Source organism: Argiope bruennichi, chromosome 6, assembly GCF_947563725.1.
Source record: "Argiope bruennichi chromosome 6, qqArgBrue1.1, whole genome shotgun sequence".
Taxonomy (NCBI): domain Eukaryota; kingdom Metazoa; phylum Arthropoda; class Arachnida; order Araneae; family Araneidae; genus Argiope; species Argiope bruennichi.
This window is the reverse complement of record NC_079156.1, coordinates 100,560,462-100,583,975: the sequence shown is the minus strand read 5'-3', so window position 1 is coordinate 100,583,975 and position 23,514 is coordinate 100,560,462. Positions and strand designations below refer to the sequence as shown.

General features: G+C 30.7%; 1 protein-coding gene across 1 annotated transcript in view; it reads right to left on the bottom strand.

Moving 5' to 3' along the window:
• The window catches only part of LOC129972114 (cystathionine gamma-lyase-like), a 132,441-nt gene that overhangs the window by 71,987 nt on the left and 36,940 nt on the right, over positions 1–23,514 (bottom strand). The window lies entirely within an intron of this gene.

Genomic DNA, 23,514 nt, shown 5'->3' with positions numbered 1-23,514 from the left:
TACGACTATATATGATATGCAATTATATATATACGACTGCGTTTCGACACGCGCATACATGCTGGGTATGGCACGAGCATGTTACGTGTATGTTTCTCTATTCGGAAATCGCTGTGGTAAATGATGGATTGCATGCACACTTATAACAATGGTGGTTCGTCAACTCAGAAATATCGATTGGGCATTGTGTTGCAAATACTGCAAAAACTATTTATCAAAAGGTGGTAAGTTTTCACAAAAGTTATTTTTAATTCATAAATAGCATAAATGTACTTGAACACGGGTTGTCATTGTGGAATTTATGGGAATAGTAAATCGCCTTTTCATAAATCATCGTACAATCTCTGATCGCCAATTCTATATATAAGACTGCGTTTCGGTATGGGTATACATGTTGAGAACGATAGCACGAGCACGTTACTCGTACGCCATTCTATTCATAAATCATTGCAGTAAATGAAGGATTGTAGGCACATCTGCAACTAATGACGGTTCGTCAGCTCAGAAATATAGATTGGACATTATACTGCAAAAACTGCAAAAGGTATTAATACTTGTCAGTTTTAAAAAAGACCAAAATACGCCCTCCAAAAAAAGTCGCCAATTTGGCGATTTTAGCCGTCAAATAGCATACATTTGCTTCACCACGGGCTGTCATTGTGGAATTTGTGAGGATAACGAATTTTTCTTATCTCCGAAAGAGAAATTCGATTGTTGCAGTATTCTGAGACATCTAAATTATAATTACCTTAGGAGTGAGAGGATTAAAATTGGGATACTTTCTTAGTAATAGTCTTGTATTTACTCATTAACTTACGTTAGCTCAGTATAATTAACTTATATTTTTAATGCAAATAGATGTTTACTCTTATTTAAGCTCCCGAATTTCCAAGTACTCTAGGGATATACTTTATTTTCCATTGAAAATATATTGTGCAGCTACATAGCCTTGGAAGCATATTGGAAGTGATCAATATAGTATATTAATATTCATAAGAAAATCAGTAAACTCAAGATTTGTCGTCAACAACAACAAAAAAAGGTACACCTCTTTAACTTTGTTATTTATTACAGCGTCTTCATAAAATTGGGTCGATGGAGATGGTTCAGGTTTGCTGAGATAGATGAATTGTTAATTAAAATAGTTAATTAATTGCCAAAAATATTCCGACTTCCATTACGGAAGTCGATATTTTTTAAAAATTCGACGTGAAATTTGAATCAAATTTCGTTCGAAATTCGCAGTAGTTCTTGAGATATACATGATTTTGTATGTTGAAAACTCCGCTCCAAAAGAACCAATCCATCAGGGACCGTATATTAAGAAATTTTTGCCTTGTTAATAACAAAATAAGACTTTTTCGCATTTTTAGTAGCAAGAATTTCGGAAGAATAAACAGCACGATTCATATTAATCTTAACATGAGAATAAGTTTTTAAAATTTATTTATTTATTGTTTTTATTTAAATATGAATAATATAGAGTTTTCAGAATATTACTAAAAACCCAGTAATTTCATCAATTATCTCTTGAAAAATATGATCAATGAATGTTATTCTAAATATCAATTTTTAAACTACAGTTGCTATTGATAGTTTCCTTTTACGCACTTTGTTATTATTATTAAATGTCAAATTCTAGACATAGTTCATCTGTTTATTGTACAATGAAATAACTTTTTATAACTTTAAAATGGGAATTCACTCTTAATTTGGAAAACAAGAAATGAAAAAACCACTGATTCTTCAATATTTTAAAAAGATTTGTGAAGCTTGATTACAACGGACGAATTCGCTAAAATTGTGAAAGTTTACAGCATTGATTTTATGTTAAAAGCCAATTTTCATGTTTCTTGTCCAAGCAACTTCCTTATTCTGTTGTTGTTTATAATGGCACTTGCCATGGACAAACCCGCTGTTCCAACTTTCATGTTTCTTGCGCAAACAACTTCATTATTCTGATGTTGTTGTTTATAATGGCACTTGCCATGGACAAGCCCGCTGTTCAAACACAGCGATTTTAAGCCTGAGGGGAAGCGTCTCTTGTTTTTATAGTAGAGCCAACAAGGGCCAAGAGTACGACTTTGCTACTCACTCATCACTCATTCGCTTACACAATCCCTTTTTACAGGAGGGCACATTCACACAACTCACAGGTAAAACAACGGAAGAACAACCATGCCCAAACCAGGACGCCCGGATCACGGGGAAGACGCGCTACCCCTATGCCAGGACTCCGAATCATTATTCTTGTGTCCATAAGCAACTTTCGTATCAAACGCTTATTCATCCTTCAAAATGAAGCGTTTGGCTAGTTACTAAGCATTTTTTTTTCAAATCTCAATTGATTGATTTGAATAAAATACAATTTTCTGTGACATTGACGAATCAGAACCTACAGAAATAATTTATAGAGTATTTTGAATATTTTCAAAGCTTTCCAATTCGTCATTCGTTTAACACGCTGCAACATCAGGAAAAATTTGGTCAGGATTCATGATTGAGCACTTTTCAGAGCTTAGAAAAATTTGTTTTTCTGAATATTTATTTACAGCTAATCGCATTTAATAAATCAATGAGAGTGGTCTCTCCTAATCTTTCTCGCAGACTCTCAAATAAAGAGGTTTTCGCAGTCAATGCCTTGCATGGCACTGCCATACAATAGTTACAAAATACTAATCATGAAGCATTTAGCATTTTAACTAAATCTATAGTGTGTTTGTTCCTTGGTGAGTGTTTTGCCGATTAATTCCTGGTATGCAATCAAAAGTATCCAAAAATCGAATTTCGGCTGCAAACGCGTTATTTTTAACCGATTGAAAGAAAAAATTAACATAATATTGCAGTTAAAATCCTTAAATTGAGTAACAAATTTGATATAATTAAATCAATGCGTTTTTGAGTTTTCGCGTTTACATGTTTCTGAAAGTACAATCCAACAGATGGTCAACCCCTAGTTAGATATTGTTCAAAATTTGATAAGCGTCTATATTAAAGATATCTAATCTGTGTAACGCAGCGATTCTCAACCTGTGGGGCGTCCCCCCTAGGGGGGCGCGAGCACACTAGAGGGGGTCGCGAAAATATCCAAGATAAAATATTATTTTAAAATATTGATCAACTGACTGAAAGGAAAGCACACATACACATAGAAAACAAAATACATTTCGTCATATTTAATAACTTATTAAAGTAAAACAACTTACTAAATCAAAATTTACTTAATTAAAACATACTAAATTAAAAACAAATTTAATAATTATTAGTGACTTCCTTGGGCCTCTCTTTCAGAGCAACATTTTTCTAAGGAAGGCTTAATACTAGAAATAGCCAATCTCAGTTCTGTTTCTATATTTAGCTGAGATCTGTATTTTGTCTTCAAAGAAGCCACAGCAGAAAATCCAGTTTCACAAAGGTAGGATGTTGAAAATGGTAATAGAATGCGAAATGCCTTTGTGTTTAGTGCAGAAAAATCATCCTCTACTCCTACCCAAAATTAAAATAGTGATTTATTACTAAATTGTCTTTTAGTTTCGCCACTTGTAGTAAAGTCTATAAATTTTTCTTCCTCATCAATTGAGAGTCATTCGGGAGTCTTATGAAATGAATCCCTAACCCACTCGTAACTTGCTATCAGTTTGTAGTCAACAACAAAATACCTTTTAAAATTCTTTGTCAGCATGGCTAAATGATTTTCAATGGTTACAAAAAAAACTTTTACATGTTCTTCAGCCTTGTAAGTTTTAGTACAATCATCCACATTTGCAAAAATTGTTAGGTTTTATTGCTTCAAATTTCTGTTCCTCAATTCCAATTTGCTCCTTGGAGTTGAAGATTCAAGTTATTTAATTTCTCGAATTTGTCGACCCAATATTTCAATTTCCTCACAAATAAACCATCGCGAAAATTCTCGGCCTCCGGTCTGTTTTCTTCTTCTAGGAAAATGGCAAATTCTTCTCTTAATTTATAAACATGTTGCAAAAGTTTACCACGCGATAATCATCTTGCCTCGCAATATAATAGTAACGCTGAATGTACTGAACCCATGCCTTTACAAAGTGCGGAAAAGATTCTCTATTTCAGGGATCTCATTTTTATATTATTACGGTTACAACCGTAGTTAACACAATATTCAGACCAAGACTCATTTCTTTCGAAACCAAAGCTTTTCTGTGGATCATACAACATATCCAGACCCACTGAGGCGATTTTTGTTTCACAAGTGTTACCTTGGAATCTTCCGGACATTGAACGAGCACCATCGGTGCATATTCCGACGCAATTTTTTCATTCTATGTTTGCCTCATTCATAAAATCATTTAAAATAGTAAATAATGCGAGCGCTGTTGTTTTGAGTTCTATTGGTGAGCAGAAAAGTAGTTCTACTACTGACATATTATCGCAAATGCGAACATAGCAATTAAATGAGCATCTTTATTACTGTCTGTTTCTTCATCAAGCTGTACTGAAAACAATTTGTCATGCAACTTCGAGAAAAGCTGACACTGTACATCTTCAGCTATATCACCAATTCGACGTGCAACAGTATCATTTGAAAGAGGTATCGACTGCAATTGTTTTGAAAAATTATCTCCAAACATAATTTCTGCAATCTAAATTGCTGCTGGCAAAATAAGCTCTTCATCAATGGTGTGAGGGGTTTTACATCTGGCTATTTTATATGAAACTTTGTAAGATGCAATTAAAGCTCTTTTATTCACAAAGTTTCTTTAAAAAGTAGTTTTTGCTTTTTATATTATTTTAATTTTAATTCCAAGAATTATCTATGTTTGTTGTACTCACTATGAAGCGTTTCCAAATGTCGTCGTTTAAGTTTATTAGGTTTCAGGCTGTCTGCGGACAACATTTTTGAGCAAATTAAACACATGGGACTTTCTTCTTCATTTACTTCAGTACTGATAAATCCAAAATTTAAGTATTTTTGAGAATATTTTCTTGGTTTTATTTTCGGAACCGCGGTCGTCTGTGTATTTGTTGGTGCTTGACTGTTCTAATTCTCGCTTACTTCCGCTTAAAAATTTATCCACGGGTCTGCATAAATCTACTGCCATGAATATTTAATAATGCAATTAACACGAAAACATATAACATACACATTCACGATAGATTCGATAGCGATAGAAGGATCGACTCGAATGAGACTGGCGGGAATTAAAACTTCGTTATCGAACATTTTCCTTCTTTCTATGAGAAAACATTTGCCCTGCGTCTGCTCGAGACAGCATCGGTCGTGTGGATTCCCTTCCACAAACACAACTATTTTTTTCATTTTTGTTTAGTCGTCCTTCTGTTTTATTTCTTTAATTATTCGAAAAAATGTATTCCCAGTTTCTAAATTTAGCTCACCCCGTCTAGGTTAACTTTCATTAACGAATTTTTCTACTTTCATATTCTTTTAACGTTATCTCCCTGTTTGGCTTTCATTTCAAATATAACATTTAAATTTTCCCCGCTTTCATTCGTTTCATCTGTTCACCATCCGCTTGGCAAAATGCCAAACGTGGTTTCTCGCCAACGTTGGTACGCTTTTACTCTTGTTTTGGCAGTTAGTTAAAAATAATTTTAAAACAGAATAAAAAATTAAATAATTTAAAAAATAAAATAAAAATATGCATTATTGTTGTATGCATTTTATTGTAAGCGGGGGGGGGCGAAGAAAATTATGATTGAAAACTGGGCCGCGAATACTGAAATGTTGAGAAACGCTAGTGTAACGAATTTTATATATCTAGTTTTCTTAGTTTTTCAATTATCGTGATAACTTATATTCAAACAGTCGGATAGACGGACTTCTTCAGAACACAGTTTGCTCAAAATTTGATAGAAATCCACAAATTTGATTTTAAGTCTGCATACTAAATTTCATCCGTCCAGCTCAAAGCATTTTTTGAATTATTATATACACAGAGACGAACAATTTCCAAAAAATGTGGTTTTCGAACTCATTTTATGTTTTAAACGTGAATATTCATCAAATTCTAGAGCTCGAATTTTTGACGATTACTGTACATTCTCTATTCTCCATATACAAGAAAGTAAAAACATTATAAGGGTAAATTCAAACCTTGACTATTAAATATTTTACAAGATATACAATGAAATTAACATCTCCAAAGGAGATTGCAGATTTGGAGTTTAATAAGTTGTCTGTCGCAGACACGTATATCAGTTTTCATAACTTTACCAAAATTATTTTTATCATCCCACATCGATACGATTATTTCCAAAAGTTTAACGATCAGTGACTGATCTTCTTTCTCTGGTGAAAATAATTCAAACATTGTAAGGATAATTAAAAACTTGAATATTGGCTTATTTACAAAAAATACAATGAAAAACGATTATTTCCGAAAGTTCAACGATCAGTGACTGATCTTCTTTCTCTGGTGAAAATAATTCAAACACATTAAGGATAATTCAAACTTTGAATATTGACTTATTTACAAAAAAATACAATGAGAAACGATTATTTCCAAAAGTTCAACGATCAGAGACTGATCTTATTTCTCTGGTGAGAATAATTAAAACATTGTAAGAATAATTCAAACCTTGAATATTGACTTATTTACAAAAGATACAAAGAAAAACGATTATTTCCGAAAGTTCAACGATCAGTGACTGGTCCTCTTTCTCTGGTGAGAATAATTCAAACACAGTAAGGGTAATTCAAACTTTGAATATTGACTTATTTACAAAAATACAATGAAAAACGATTATTTTCGAAAGTTCAACGATCAGAGGCTGATCTTCTTTCTCTGGTGAGAATAATTCAGTCTTCACAAATCTTGAACTTGAACGTAAACAGAGCGGGATATCTTCTCTGGCCAGAATTCAAGCAGAAGAACTGTTGCAATTCTTATTCAGAAGATTTGTTTTCAACAAGAATTTAATCTAACTTTCCTTCTCTGGCAAGAATCAATGATGCAATATAAACAAATCTAACATAAGGAGCGACAACTGTGTGATTTCAAATATATCCATTTCTTCTAGCTTAAATTTTAAATTTATTCAACATCGTTATACCAAACCGTCATTCCTTCCTTCTTTTTTTCAAATTCCTTAAATTCTGCCTTGATGCCGTAACTTGGAAAATAAATCAAAATTTACTTCATTGACATGAACGAGTATCTCACTGAATATTGTATTTTTGTATAATAAATTAAAACGGGGTCTTCCATATTTGAATAGAAAGCCGTTAGTTTCGTAAAAAAAGTTGTAGAACATTATTTTTAAATATATATATATATATATATATATATATATATATATATATATATATATATATATATATATATATATATATATATATATATATATATATATATATATATATATATATATATATATATATATATATATATATATATATATATATATATATATATATATATATATAACTGACTAACTTTAGTAAATACCTATTCATTCTTCAAAATAAAATGCCTGTGCTTTTACTGGATATTTAAAAAAATCTCAGCGGTTGATTTGAATATTAAAAAGATTTTTGTAATATTCATAATTATATCTTTCAAAAATAAATTTTGATTTATTTTGATCACTTTCGAAGTTTTGCAAATCATCCTTCATTCATTCATGTTAACATTCATCGTCCTTCATTCATTCATGTTTCGAGAGAATAACCAAAGTGAGATAATAATAATAAAAAAAATCAATTAAAATCATGCTGTTGTTAAATGGCACGCTGTTAGTTTCGTAATGGAACTACAGTATTTTTTTAAATTTGGTATTATATATTTTTTCGTTTTACTTTATGATTTCATCAAAACGCAAGTAATTTTGAGGGAAAATATTAACTAATTTTAATAAATACTTATTCATTCTTCAAAATAAAATGCTGGAGCAGTTACTGCACATTTAAAAAAATCTCAGCGGTTGATTTGAATACGAAAAAAGATTTTTCTAATATTCATAAGTATATCCTTCAAAAATAATTTTTGATTTATTTTGATCATTATTGAAGTTTTAGAAATCGTCCTTCATTCATTCATGTTAAGAATTTCTAGAAAACAATCAAGGTGAGATAACAACAAAAAAATATGAATTAAAATCGTACTGTTGCATGTAATTATTTTATTATTTTAAATGTTTCTACGTGTATTATATTATAAAAGTTGATTTTCTCAAAAAAAAATGCAAATTTTCTTTTAATTTTTTTAATGACACACTTTAGAATGTTTTTGCTATCGGTATCAATTATTCATATTTTTAAACTTGAAAAGAACCGTCTTTTACAGGCAAACTTATTTTCAACTTTCAAGCAAACTTCAACTTATTTTCTGGCAACTGAAAATACAAACTTCGTCAAAATGGATTTCGCTTAAAATTTATTTAAAAATAGATACAAACTTGTTGATAGAAATTTACAAATTTTGTTTAGGGAAAATTGGTCCGTATGTACCCGGTCTGGTTATTTGATTTATGGTATTCACAGATGGATGGATTAATAGATAGATATAATAATAAAAATATGTTTTACGAATTTTTTTTTACTTTGGTAAGTATGAAATGTAGAAATTCATCAAAAACTACCCCCTTTTTTACTTCGAATAAAAAATCGAAATAATATTTTGGGAGGCATAAATGGCATTGCAGTACTAGAATGTACATAAACTGTACATATTTGTGAATTTTCTTCCTCTATAGTAAGCATACAACTTCAATTTTTCGTCAAATCACAAAATTTGTGATGTTGATTCTGACTTTACTAGATCTAACGATACTCATCAATTTTTTTTCAAAGGTCTAAATACGAGCTAGAAGTCAGACTTCTGCCCTCGGGTGCTCAAGGGTCTTTACCCTCAGAAGCTACTGCACCCCTTTCCTTTTCCGTGGTAATGCGGAAACGACATCATCATATCAAAGGTCCAAATAATCTGAGAATCAATTCTGTTTTCAAAGCATTTCAAAGGGCGAAAATCTTGTGTCCAAATTTTCTTATTATTTCAGATATTCGGCAAAAGATTCTCCATTTTGAAGACACTGAGAACTTTTCAACTAGAACCTCGACGGTTCTCTGAATTCTTATGAACAGATTTTACTCAAAATTTGATAGAAATCTGCAAATTTGGTGTTAAAACCGTATACCAAATTTCAATCGTCTATTTCAAAACGTTTTTGAGTTATCTTTGTCATAGACCGACAGACGGACATTTTCAAAAAAAAAAAGAAGAAAAAAAAATTCGGAATCAGGGAGGCATAAAATGTGAAGATTTATCAAAATGTCGAGTTCGAACTTTTTGACGATTACCATGCTTTCTCTATACTACTTATACTAACCCGGATGAAGAATATAATAACCCGGATGAAGAAGAAAAATAACTTAATAAATAAATACATAATATATATTACTCTTATGATAAAGGCTAAGCACAGATCTTTATAATGAAGTGTTTAAAATATAACTTAAAACTATAATTTTCCCCATAATTTAAATGCTTATGGTTCTCATTATGCAGATACGCAGTAGAAAATAAATTTAAAAAAAACAATTCAAACTTATTTAATTATGTTTTTCGACTCATCGTGGTTTGGTTGGTATGATTTCCATGTTCTAACCATTCATTAGTGAATCGCTAATGGAACCAAACATTGATATGTCTGCATTGATTTATTGACGCCATTTATTATTATTGTTTCTATTTGGACAATTACTAGCAGTTATTCCGATATCTGTAATGGACTAACCGTGAATTTCCGAGATTTTTTTTTTTTTTTTTCATTTTTCCGCAAGCGAAATGTATGGAAAGAAAATATAATTTAATAATAAAAAAAGAAATATGATTTATTAGTTAAATAACCAGATGTTATTCGGAATGCTTTCATATTTTTTTCTTTTAAATGAAAAGTTTATGATTTCATTAACTGTTGCAAAATACTCATTGAAAACACCTTCCTTATACAAAGGGATCGTAATTAATCTTGGCCCAATCCAGAGATCTAGGATTTAAAACGCGAACTGAGTCCAAAATTTCTAGATATATAATTAACCTTACAATGCATCGTATAGCCATTACTTGGCCACATTTTTATTTCCATTTATAAGCTTCGTATGTCTGTTTTAAAGGGAAAGGATTTCAATTATTGAAAATCCTTTTTTAAATATTTTTTTTTGCAAATATTTGTAAAAAAGACCTGTAATAGAATAAGATTTAATTTGGAAACTTGAAAGATGGCTATTGTGTGATTAGATCTAATATTAAAATACTATTAAAGTATTTTTTTCATTGCATTGTAAAAAATATATTGGTAAAAAAGATAGTTATATATTTATTGCAGAATTGTTATAATGTGATTTGTATCATCCAGATATTGTTTAATTCATAATGTAGCCTTTTGGCATATTTTAACTTCTTTAAATTTCACGATAAAATAATTAATTTTTTTAAAAGAAATTCTTGAATTATATTCAATTATTCAAAACACACAATTTTTTTTTGTAAAAAAAATAAAAAATCATGCATTCTAGGGTTAAAAGTATGCGCTGAAAGATTACACACACACACACACAAATTAGCTCTTACAACTGAAATGCTTGCAAACGCAATAAATAAATGTGGGTTATTTTGACATATTCAAGAATTATGACATGTAAAATTGTTATTTATTATATTTTAATATTCCGGTAATATAAAGAGCGGTAACTGTGACACTAAAAGAGAAGAATAAAACAATCTGATTTGCATAAACAAATGGACTGAGAGTGAGCTCTTGATATAAAAAGGAAGATATGACTGAATATCATTATTCCATTTACTAAGAGACCAGGGGCACCTCAGATATGATGATGAGAAACTTCCTGTATGATGGTTGATTCTCGCCACCCTGGAGGGTGCAGAAATGGTGTGGGTTCGACTACCCCACCGATGAGAGGACGTACCTCTTACGAGAAGGGTTGTACTATGGTCAATGGTGGCCTTTAGGATTTAAACATAATTCCTGCCGCGATTGTCGCGGCATTCTGATATCATTCAAAAATGTTCCGTGTTTTTTTGGGTGGCTTGGATCATTTATGGTTATCAGAACATGCATTAATTGGGAAACTGTTCAAGAAAATCAGGGAAATGTAACAATTATTTGTGATTTTTTTTCACTTTATAATCCAGAACGTGAGTTAATTGGGAAACTGTTTAAGAAAATCAGGGAAATATTGCAGTAACAATATTATTAGATAAATTAATTAATAGATTTTTTTTCATTTATGGTTACCAGAATGTGCGTTAATTCGGAAACTGTATAAGAAAACCAGGTAAATGTTGTAGCAACTCTTAGAGATTTTTTTTTATTTATGATTACCAGAACTTGCGTTAATTGGGAAACTGTTTAAACAAACCAAGCAAATGTTGAAGGAACTCTTCGTAATTTTTTTAATTGAAGATTACCAGAACATGTGTTAATTAGGAAACTGTTTAAGATAGCTAGGGAACTGTTAAAACAATTCTTCGAGATATTATGATGATTATTTATGATTATTAAAAGGCGCATTATTTGGGAAACTTTTTAAGAAAACCAGGGAAATGTTGCAACAACTCTTCCATAATTTCAGTACTGAAAGAAGTTGCATCAAAGACCAATATCCCCATAAGGGATGAAGGACATAATATCTGCACCCAAAAAACCTGGGTCGTTAGGCTTTTAGCATGACAGAAAGTGAAAGTCTATCATTGCAGAAATCGTTCCAGAAATAGCAACAGCAGTTATCGAATAGTTACTGAGAAAGGATTATGCATCATTTGTGCAAGTGCAGTGTCACGACAATTAGACGTATCGTAAGGAATAATGTGAAAAGTACTTTGAAAAATAATACACTTTTTTTTTTTGTATATAATATCTGTCACAATTAACAACTTCTTGTCCCCAATAGCGAAAGTTGAGTGATGATAGTGATGAATAGTGAACGATAGTATCGAATATAGTATAGAGAAACTATTTTAGTATAGAGAAAGTATTTTTCAACTCCTTCTTCGTTTTATTGTAGATTTCTTCAATAAATGTTTAAATAATATATGTTTATGGATCCGTTGAAAATTTTATTGATTTTGTTCTTTTACAAAAAGGGCAAAGACAAATATAATATTAATCCTTACAGACCAATTACATTACTCCCTTATGATTGGAAAATTGCTAGACAATTTTTTTATATAGAAAATAACTTTCTAGTTAGAAACAAGAAGCTTGCATAACCCTCAATTGTATGATTTAAGCTAAGAAAAGGCAGTTGTTGATGCATTGCTACATGTAACAACTTTCATAGAACTATCCAGAAGAGAATGATAAAGTCCCTAGATAGTTGCATTCAGCAGTAAACAATATTCAGACGCCAAGAAAAAGATTCACTTCATTATCTTTGAATTCGAATGCAGAAGTAACTCTTCTTGATGCGTTTATTAAGATAAATGTCGATACAAATCAACGAAAGACCAGTCTTCTGAGTACAGACTCAGAAATACCCCCCCCCCGAAGTTCATGTAGAGATCCAGCATTTTTGAGTATCGTAGCAGATGAACTTTGTTCGATATAGTGGCCACAATTAGTTTATCCGCAAGCTTTTGTCGACGACTTCGCATTCATTGTTACGAGCAATTCTAGAGAAGAGCTCAAGGACTCGGCTAATTCAAATTAACCAAATATAACCAATATCCAAATATAAACTACCCAAGTATACCCATATGTCTAAATATAAACTACCCAAATATACCCAAATATCCAAATTTAACTACCCAAATATCCAAATTTAACTACCCAAATATCCAAATTTAACTACCCAAATATCCAAATTTAACTACCCAAATATACGCAAATGTCCAAATATAAATTAAATAAAGAAAACAAGTTATGTTTTTTTCAATGAACTTATTAGAGGGCCACTTATTAAATCGAGCAATCAATAAATTAGACGAAAAAATTAAATAAAATATTTTTAAAAAATTATAAAATGAAAATCTGAGCAATTTTAATGTTGCCAGCCTTGCCCAAGGCCCTTATTTATATGCTGGATAGATAAGCGATAAAACCTTTAATAGAAAGTATGCAAGAAAATCGGAGAAACCATTTCCGTTGATTATTGATGATGCTGAAATATAAAATAATGATTCTGAGTAATTTGAGATTAGAGTAAAATTCAGTGACCTTTGGATCGAATACATATATTTTATTGTAATTTTTTCTAAAAAAACTCTAAAAAAATTCTAACTATTTTTGATCAGTTCTATTGTTTTAAATAACCCTCTATAGTAAGAGCTCTCAAACGATGCGTTCTTACTCAATTTTTCCGTGGCTCGTGACAAAAACTTGAATGCGTATGTGTATTTCCGTAATTAGCGAAAATATGACGTGGATTTAATTTCTTCATCAAGCTGCTTGTCAAGAAGCACTACAAAAAAAGCATAATGTGCAAATAATAGCTCATGCCAAATGACCAGAAATGAAGAAACAGAACTATAAACTTTTAATTAACGAATGACGTATATAATGAATGAGATGCTCTTTACACATTTGTCACGTTGCCTGTTTCTCAAATTTGGGACCTCATCTTATGTTTAATTTTTTATGCGGTACCTTTGATTTCGTGCATTTAATCAGAAACTCCTTTTTGTTATGAAGAGTTTAATCAGCTTTTGTAGAGATGAATTTTGAAGTATTTTGTTATCATATGTGTAAACATTTGTTGCATTAGGTACTTGCGTGTATTTCAATCATTTGGTACAATATATATCATTTTCTACAACTTTTTCCCATTTTAGTCCAATATGTCTTGCAACTGATTATTTTCGATTTTTTTTTTGGTCCTCCAGGCCGTTCTTTGTCATTAACATCGAAATCACCCCTCTTAAACCGTTGAAACCAAAACCGACATTTAGGAATGACGGAGTAGCATCACCATAGGTTTCTAAAAGTGTCTGACGGACTTCGGCAGCAGATTTCTTCAAATCAAACAAAAAAAGCAAGGAATGTCAAAAATGCAATTTGGAGCGTTCCATGATTGGGGTCTTTATACACCGAATAGCTCAATTACACTAAATGGAAAACTTTCAAAATGATAACAATAAAATAATAGTAATTTGGTAATTCCAAAATCTTTGTCGCTTATATAGGTTCTTCATCTGTTTACCGATAGATGTCGCTGATTAAAATACATAAAAACACCTAATATTTCATCAGTAATGTCTTTACTTTCTCGTATAAGAAGTGTTCAAAGAGAAAGAATTGTATTCATCAGAAAAAAATCTGAATTCGAGATTCTGATGAATCTCGACGGTTCAGATATCCCTGAATTCGAAATACCCATTTTTGGAGTTATGTCTGTCCGACTGTGAATTCGACAATTTAAAAATGCTTTGAATCAGACGAATGAAATTCGGTATGTGAACTTAACACCAAATTTGTTAATGTCCATCAATTTTTGAAAAAAATTCGATAATTTAATAAGAAAGATAAATAAGAAATTTCACGATAATTACAAGTGAAAAGCTGAATAGATAACATTTGATACTCAGGAAGCATTTGATACTGCTCAGCATTAAATTTTGAATCAGATCTTTCTAAAGACTGATCATCTGACGAACTATACTTTCTTAAGCATGTAAATACGATATTTCAAAAAGACAATATTTGAAATTTGTTATTTGATATGCAATATTGAATAATATTTATATATAATTTAATACTGAAATTTGTTATGTGATCTTGTGACTACAAATGTAGTTCTTCGCCAAATTTTCATTTCCATTTTTGAAATTTTTCAATCAATTTTTGAAAGGAATTAACCCAAAAAAAGTATGTCGCTCTAATTCTCAGAGTACATGTAACTCGATAATTACAAATAAAAAGCTGAGTAAAAAAAAATTTGGTACTCATGTTGGGCATTTAAAATATAGATCCTCTTCAAATTTTGAATTAGATAAGTCAAAAAATTAACCATTTGACTACTTGTACTTTCTTATGCATGTTAATACAATAATTCAATGATTTAAATAATGAAATTTGTTACGTGATCTTATGACTACAATTCTAATTTTACTTCAAGTTTTAATTCCAAACGATTGAAGTAAAAGTCTCCAAAAGCACATATTCATTTTTGGGTACTCGTGTGTTAACCTTCAAAAATCGTTCACTATATTTATGGAAAAAAGATCGGATTCATGCCATGGATCAATCCTCTGTTATAGATCAATCCTCTATTATCATGTTGATACTCAAGTAGCGAATTTATTTACGATACTATGAAGTTCCAAGTTCTCATTTGTGAAAATAAAAATTCAAACATTTGGGGCATGCACGGTATTTTCTAAAGTTCACAATTTTATGAGTCAGAAGGGGGGGTAGCCCCTTTATTACTGTGCATGCTTTAAAACTTCAAGAAGACAACTTCCGCTGTTTTTATTTTTCCTTCCCCCACTGTAGTTCTTTTTTCAATCCACAAAATATGCCTCGCAAAATGAACATGAGCTGCTTCTGTATGAAACCAGGGGGGGGGGGCTCTCCACTGCTCTCTTTTATTGAAAGGGCTATCTTCCTCCTCCGCAAAAAAATTTTGGATTTAGGGCAAGGCCACGAATGCCATGCATGGCATTGACGAACCATCACTAGAAAATATAGAATTGTTGAGATAATCTAGCATAATTATTAATTCTGTCTTGTATATGTGTATTTTGAACACCCTACCTACCAACGACAATTGGAATCAAAATATGATATGGAATTATAGTTGTAATCACAAATTTACAAATCAAATTTCATTGAATTGATTCCTGGCATTTATGAGTTATTGCTGTGTGTACATGTATGTGAGAGAACACACAGACAGACAGACGGCAAGCCATTTATAGATTTGTTTTAAAACTCTTTACCAATATACATATTTCAGATTCTAAATCTGTATACCAAAGTTTATCTACCTAGCTCTTTGCCTTTTGTATTTGCGCAGGTCACTTGTACTCGATCAGCCAGGCAGATAGACTTACTCAGAATGGATTTCGTTCAAAATTTGATGGAAATTTACAAATTTCATTTGATGCCCATATACTAAATATCACTCATCTCTTTCAAATCAGTTTTGAGTTAATTTTTTAGCAAATAATGACTAAAATGAGTTTTTTCAAACTCAAAGGGGAGAACGAATGCTGGGGTTTGTCAAAATCTCGAGTTTGAGTGTTTTTGACAATTGCAATATTTTCTCTACACTCTTCATATATGAAAAAGGAAAAATTCAATACTCCGAGGATGAAGTGGGTAACTTTAACCTGCTACTCCAACCCACTCGAAGGCATTTGAATGACCTGCCTGATGACAACACTGGCAGGAACTATAGTTGAACCATAAGGACCATCACCAGTCACGGTACAACCCTTCCAGTGGGAAGAACGTCCTGCATCGATAGGATCTAGTCGGTCCCCACCATTTCTGTACCCACCTGTGTGCTGAGAACCAACCACCATACCTGAAGCTTTTCATCCTTATTTCTGAGGTGCCCCCAGTTGGAGGGATGAAGTGGGTACAGAGTCGTATTAATTCTTTAATTCAATCGGTAAATTTACAATGCTTACTGAACCTTATTAATTAATTGATTCAATTGGTAAATTTACAACGCTTACTGAACCTTTTTAATTTATTAATTCAATCGGTAAATTTTCAATGTTTACTGAACCTTATTAATTCATTCATTCAATTTGTATGCTTATGTGGTATCTACCATTTCTATAAAAGTAGCTTTCGTGATTGAATTTTTGAATGGGGATTAAGATCAAGGTGTCTTTGGCCTCTTCGTATCTTTTCTAGCATCGTTTCCTCGTCTGGTACTGAAAATTTTGAATTATGTTCCCAGATAATGAGATGAAGACATCATTATACTGCTCAGCACGTATGTACGTTGAATTCAAATGAAATTTTGTCTGATAAGTTGGTTGATGAGGAAGCTCAGAGTACAGAAAAGAAAGCGAGGAAGATTTTTATTCATAAATCTCTTTTGTAAATCTGTACTTTAAGACCGGCTGGTATGTACCTTTGAAAGATCTTTTTCCATTTTTCTTTTGATTTTTCTTATCTCTGTATCTGTTTTTCAGCTTAGATTATTAAGGCAGAATTTAAAAGACTCATTATGAAATATTTAATTATATTAGGTAATATTATTTAATCGAGATAACTAGTGTTATTTCATTTTTAAAATACTTAATATTTTTTCATTTCAAGGACTTTTTAAACTGTTGATGTGGATAGAATATTTAATTTATTGTCGTTCAGAAAATTTTATTAATTAAAGAATAATTGAAAAATAAACATGTTTTCGTAATTAAGGAATAGTCATTTGAAAGAAAATATAGAATGGTTATTAAAATAAATGTTTGAGTTGTGCTCGTATAATTTTAGAAAGAATTAAAGAATGTTTAAAGAATAAACATATTTTTGTTAATATGACTTTTGATGAATAATTATTAAAAATCATTTGAAAGAAAATATAGAATGGTTATTGAAATAAATATTTGAATTCTGATATCAATTGAATAATTAAATTATTTTAATGGTTATAATTATGGTTATATTTGAAAAATAGATATATTACATCATTTAAAGAATGGTCGTTAAAAAAAATAAGGTATACTTTATAAATAGAGGCCTTTTTATGAAGAATAATATTTGAAGTAATATTTTTTTTCTATTTTCAAATAACATTTAAGCAAAATGTTGATATAGTGTATAAAAATATTTTAAAATATAACTATTTTTGTTTAAATATACTCAAATTAGCCCTATATTTGGCCATATATACATGCATGTGTGTGTGTGTGTGTGTGTGCACTTTACAGGCCAGACCGTTTGACCTACGGCTACCAATTGCTTGACCGAATAGAAGTAATTTTTGAAATTTTAAAACTTCGGTTTATTTCACCACGGAAGGCATAATTTACATGCAAAGAAGTGTTAAGAAATATGTCAATCGAAGATAAGCTTTTAGACAAAGCATTTAAAAAATTGTGATTTTTGATAAAAAATGGTTTTTATCGTAAGCAGATACCTTAAAAGTTATACGCAAAATAATATATAATAATCATTAAAATGAATTTTTGTATTTTTATGAACGTATACTGTTATTTGTACTGTTATTTTATTTATTTAAATGGTTAAAGAAATTTAATTCTTTTTAATAGCTAATAATATTCTAAGAATAAGAATATTTAAAAAATTAAAAGTAGTATGTAAAAGGAATTAAAAGTCATTTAAAGAAAAATATAGAATAGTGATTAAAAGAAAATTTTGAATTATTGATATGAATAAAATATTTAATTCATTGAAGTTTTGTCAAAATGTTTTAACGAATGTATTGAACAATTAACTTTATGAATTTTGCTAATAAAACCACACCTATGTTCTTCACAAGTATCAAGGACTAGAATTTTATTTTACTTATTTATTTTCATTCTTCTCATCATTATTATTTTAATTTTCTTTTGAAATTCTTTTTTTTTTTTTGAGAAAGGAAGATAGAGAGAGAAAGAAGTTTTCACTTTGTTTCTTGTAGTGTAAGCCGCATTTTTTTTCCTACTCCGGTAATTCACTTTATAAAGAATTCGTGCCACCTAAGTCCACTGTTTGACAAGTAGTTAATGAAATGTGAAATAATTGGATTTTGTAAATACTAAAGAAAATAAATAATTGGATCAAATTAATTCCCAGAAATTAAAAAATAATAATGTTTTTTTTTTCAATAAATATGGGATATATGAGTCTTCATTCTTTCAGTCTTGACAGCATTCAGTTCTTTTAATGAAACGTATCTATTAATTTCATGAGATTTGAAATTTTGAGTAATTCTAAATTCCTGATAAAAATATACTATTTTCATGCTTTCAAAACTTAATTATTAATAAAATATAGATGAAATTAAATTTTTAGTTACTGTGACATAACTATGTAGCAATTTTCAAAAACAATTTTAAATTATCAGAAAAAGAATATTGGAAAACTTTATAATAAAAAGTAGAAAATATTAAGATTAAAACTGTAGGAAAATGAAAATGAAAAAAAATAATCTTATGATGTTTAATAATCTAAAAAAATGTTCTTTTAATAATCTGCTTTTAATTAAACTTTTTCCTCAATTAGTTCAAATATAATTAATTTTATTATAATTAGTTGATCATGATGAAGCTTTATTTATAATTATTTTATTATTTTATGATAATTATAATATTTATTTCTATGATTATAATATTTCTTTTAAATTCTAAAGCATTTAATATCATGAAGCATCTGTCTTATTGATATTTAAACGAAACAGAAAAATAAAAAGAATTCTCTAATTATTATCATAATGTTTTACTTCTTTCACACATTTTATCAGATCTAATAGAACATGATTATCTTCTTATGATAGTTCTTTTCACCAATTTCCTATACCTATCTCTGCTTTATTTCCACATCTTGCTTTTCTCTCTTATTAATGCAAGGAAACTTTATGATTAATAGTCTATGCTTCTCTATGAACTAGTTACAAAAGAATAAGCATACACAAAGATGGTAATAAGTATTTTTTCTTTATTTTATAAGCATCTGAAAACGTTGAATTCATGAATATAATTTTCCTATCATTTATCAACCTAAATTTCAATTTTCATTTTTCTTTTTCAATCTTTTAAACACAGGTAACAAAATGATTAATACGCATTATTGGCGCATTACTACAGAAGGAAGCAGATTTATTTAAACTATACAGTTTTTTATTTTTGTTTTCTAAGCAATTTACCCATATCACGTCTGTCTACTTTCTAAATGAAAGTCCAATATGACAGAAAATTCGTTTGAATTTTAATTAGCAGTTACTCAAGAGTAAATTCATGGGTAACTCGCTGATGCAATTTTCAAGGGAATATTGATAAAAACAATAATCATAAAACTCGAAATGCTCAGTAGGTATATGATACATAGTTTATTTTTATTTTATTTTTTTCCGATCTCCGAAATTTAAATATTTTTATCTTTCATATTCACTACCAACTTAAAATAAATGCATCTAAAATATAGATCAAATATTAGAACGGCCATTTCAAAATTGTTTGTATTCAAAATGCTTACTGGCAAATTTTTCATCATATAATTGTTAATTTATAACAGAGTTGTTTTCAAAATTTACACATCCATATGCAATAGCAAGCAGTGCGACTGCTCTTTACTAGACCTACACATATCATTACAGCACTTTACGTGTTTAGTATCATAATAAGGTGAAATAAATTGTAAGTGAACTTCCAAACATATTTCGGTAACGACTGTATTCAGGTGTTCAAGACTTGATACATATCTCTAATTTTGGGGTTGACGCATACTAAATTGAATTTATCCAATTGGTTGCAATTTCCATGCAGTGTATGTACATATACGAGAGGGACCCAAAATAAAAGTTTACAAGCAGCAGTATTTGGAAAGCAGAAATTGTGGATGGTAATATTGTTACCCAGAATGGAGACAGATGGCGCTAGTTGTCTTAGACCGGTAGTTCGAGCAGGTAGTGTTAGTACTGGAACCTAAAACGACAGTAATGACAAGACGTCTTGAGAAGTGATCTCGCACAGAGGTGCGAGCCATGATACGATTTCTAGGGGTCAGAATGTGTCCCCTTCGGACATTCGCAGTCAAATCATTGAAATGTATGGGGGGGGGGGTGCATGAAGCGATGAGTAGACAACAGGTGGCGAAATGGTGTCGTTCTTTTGAAGCGGGCAGAGAGATTAGTGGAAACATTTAGATGGGAGGTCTGGAGCGCACCCCCATACAGCCCCGGTTAGGCTCTCACTGGCTATTTCTTTTTCCCGGCATTGAAGAAATACTTATCTGAAACAAGGTTCATATCAGACGGTGATGTTCAAAAACGTGCCGAGAACTGGCTCAATATCCAGGACCTGATTATTACCAAGACGGGTTAAACAAATTGGTCCAGCGGTGTGATATATGCCTCAAGAAGTTACATATGTCTTTTAATTACCATTCGTATCTTGGGTCTATTGTTAATGAAGCATTTTTTCTTTGCCTTGTAAACTTGTTTTTTTGGATCACCCCTCGTATATAAGACAGATAAAATACAGAGAATTTAAAAAATTGACGGATTTATTCTGAAATAAGACAAATGTCGATAATATTGATAGAAAATTCTGATGCTAAAATCCACTTTTCATATTTATTGCACTCACCTATATCTGAATAAATTGACAGGCAATCCATCCTACTGTGGTGGAGAGCTTATAAGCCAGTTAACAGCTACGCTGATCAGAAGGTTGCTTGTTCAAATTACGTCTAGATCACCATGTGGGAATTGGGATGTTCATGTTGGGTGTCGGACTCCAATCACAATACTTTCTTATTTCAAAAATAAATTTATTTTTTCCCAGCATTAAAATACAACAACATATTTTATATCCCACGAGCCAAACCTGACAGCGTGTCGACGATTAGAGGTATTGTGGTGAAGAGCTTATAAGCCAATTAATAGCTGCGAAACACGTTCAATTGCTTTTGTCTTGCGGTATTGTTACTCGGCTGAGAACCACAAGGTCCCAGTTCTATCCTCTCTCATAACAATCCGCTACACTACAATGGATTTTCCCAATATTTGATACTGTTATGAAAGGAGTTCCAAAATGAATGCAAGACTTGAATTTGCCACCATTGGAAGACTAAAGTGTTAGAAACCGTATTAAAACTCCATTTGACAGCTGATAGTTTAGTATTAGTAAAAAATGGAGCGTTACAGGATGGAACAACGTGTTTTTATTGTTGGAAGATATTTAAAAAATAATGAGAGTATGGTGCCACAGTTTGAGAATTGGAGAATGTAATTTAATATCATTGTATTTCTTTTTATGGGATTATTTGAAGTCAAAGGCTTATGCCAACATGCCTACAAGCCCGCGTACATTGAAAACTCAAAATAAGACTCTGAATCACGAAATGCAGCAACATTTATGCAAAGTGGTCATAGAAAATTTCGGCAAAAGAGCGCGTATATGCCAGCAAAGACGTGGAGGCCATTTGCCCCTATGTGTTATTCCATATATAACCCTGTGTACTTTGCGACTCAATAAAAATATAACAATTTAAATAAAAATAACCTGTGTTTTTTTTTATTTAATTCAAATCTTGCTTTAATACGTTGTTCTACCTGTAACGTTCCATTTCTACTAATACTAAACTATCAGCTCTCAAAGGTTTTTTTATAGAATTGCTAACACTTTACTGCACGAATGGTAGCAAAATGAAATCTTCGTTAATTTTGGGACATCCTTTATTATATGAGTAATAAACCCAGATATCTAGCCTTCTGTATATTTGAGTTATCATTTTCACATTCACAGGATGGATGGACAAAGAATTAAGATAAAAAAAATTATTTTTGTGCAAATCGGTAGAAATTTTACGTGTCCAATTTATTGCGTACTTTAAGTAAAAAGGTAATACCATGAGCTTGGCGTGGGAATAAAAGGAAATTTCTTCTTCCTCCTCATCAAATATTCATCCTAAGAATCCCTAATCTGCTAGTTTGACACTTTTATATTTCCACTTAGGAGAAACGATTATAATAGAGAATCCTATTTTAAATTTTGCTATTATACTTACATCTGGTTAGTTTTTACTTCTTCAAAAAAATTCCAATTTTTTTAGATTGATTTGCTATTCTATTTCCATCTTCAAAATTCCTACCCTACTGCTTCAACATACTTTAATACTGTAGCTATTGGCAGTCGTTCTAGCAAGGAATATTCTGAAACCGTTTCTATGCCCCATCTCAGGAGAGATTCAATATTACTCTTGAGTAGCTACATTTAAGACATTGATTCTGCAAATTCTTGTTTGCAGTCTCGTTTTATTTGATGCTTTTTTAGGTAATTATTCTGGCACAGCTTCTACCTGTTGCTAATTTTTTGTGCAGGATTATAGTTGTTAAAAATATTTGTAATTTGTGCGTATACACTTGATTTAATTTTTAGTGTTGCTTTTTATTGTCTTTGTCATTTGAGATCAGCTTTATATTTTTACTTTTTATTAATGTCATTTATTTATTACTCACTTTATATAATGGGGTATAATATCACTTTGTGTTTTAAGTATTTGTAAATTGTTTGATTTTGCTGTACAGAATACTGTATCCTCCTTCTTTTTGACACTGTGAAATTATTTTTATGTTTATGTGTGTTACTATTTTCTCTATATAATTTTGAATTTAGTCTCTTTTCTCCAGATTTGGACTGTTTAGTATTAAATTTAAGTATCTTATTTTAGTCAAATGAACTATAATGTATACTTTTAATTACCACACATATTCTGGCGATGATTGAAAGCCTTTCAATAAATAAATTATGGTTCTCTCTCCGGGGACAATCAAGGTCTTACACCCCTTTGGGTAGGTGAGTCGTCGTGGGGCAGATCAAACCAAGGCATTGACTCTTCATTTCCAAGAAATGTCCATCTTAAAAGTTTGTTTATATCCTT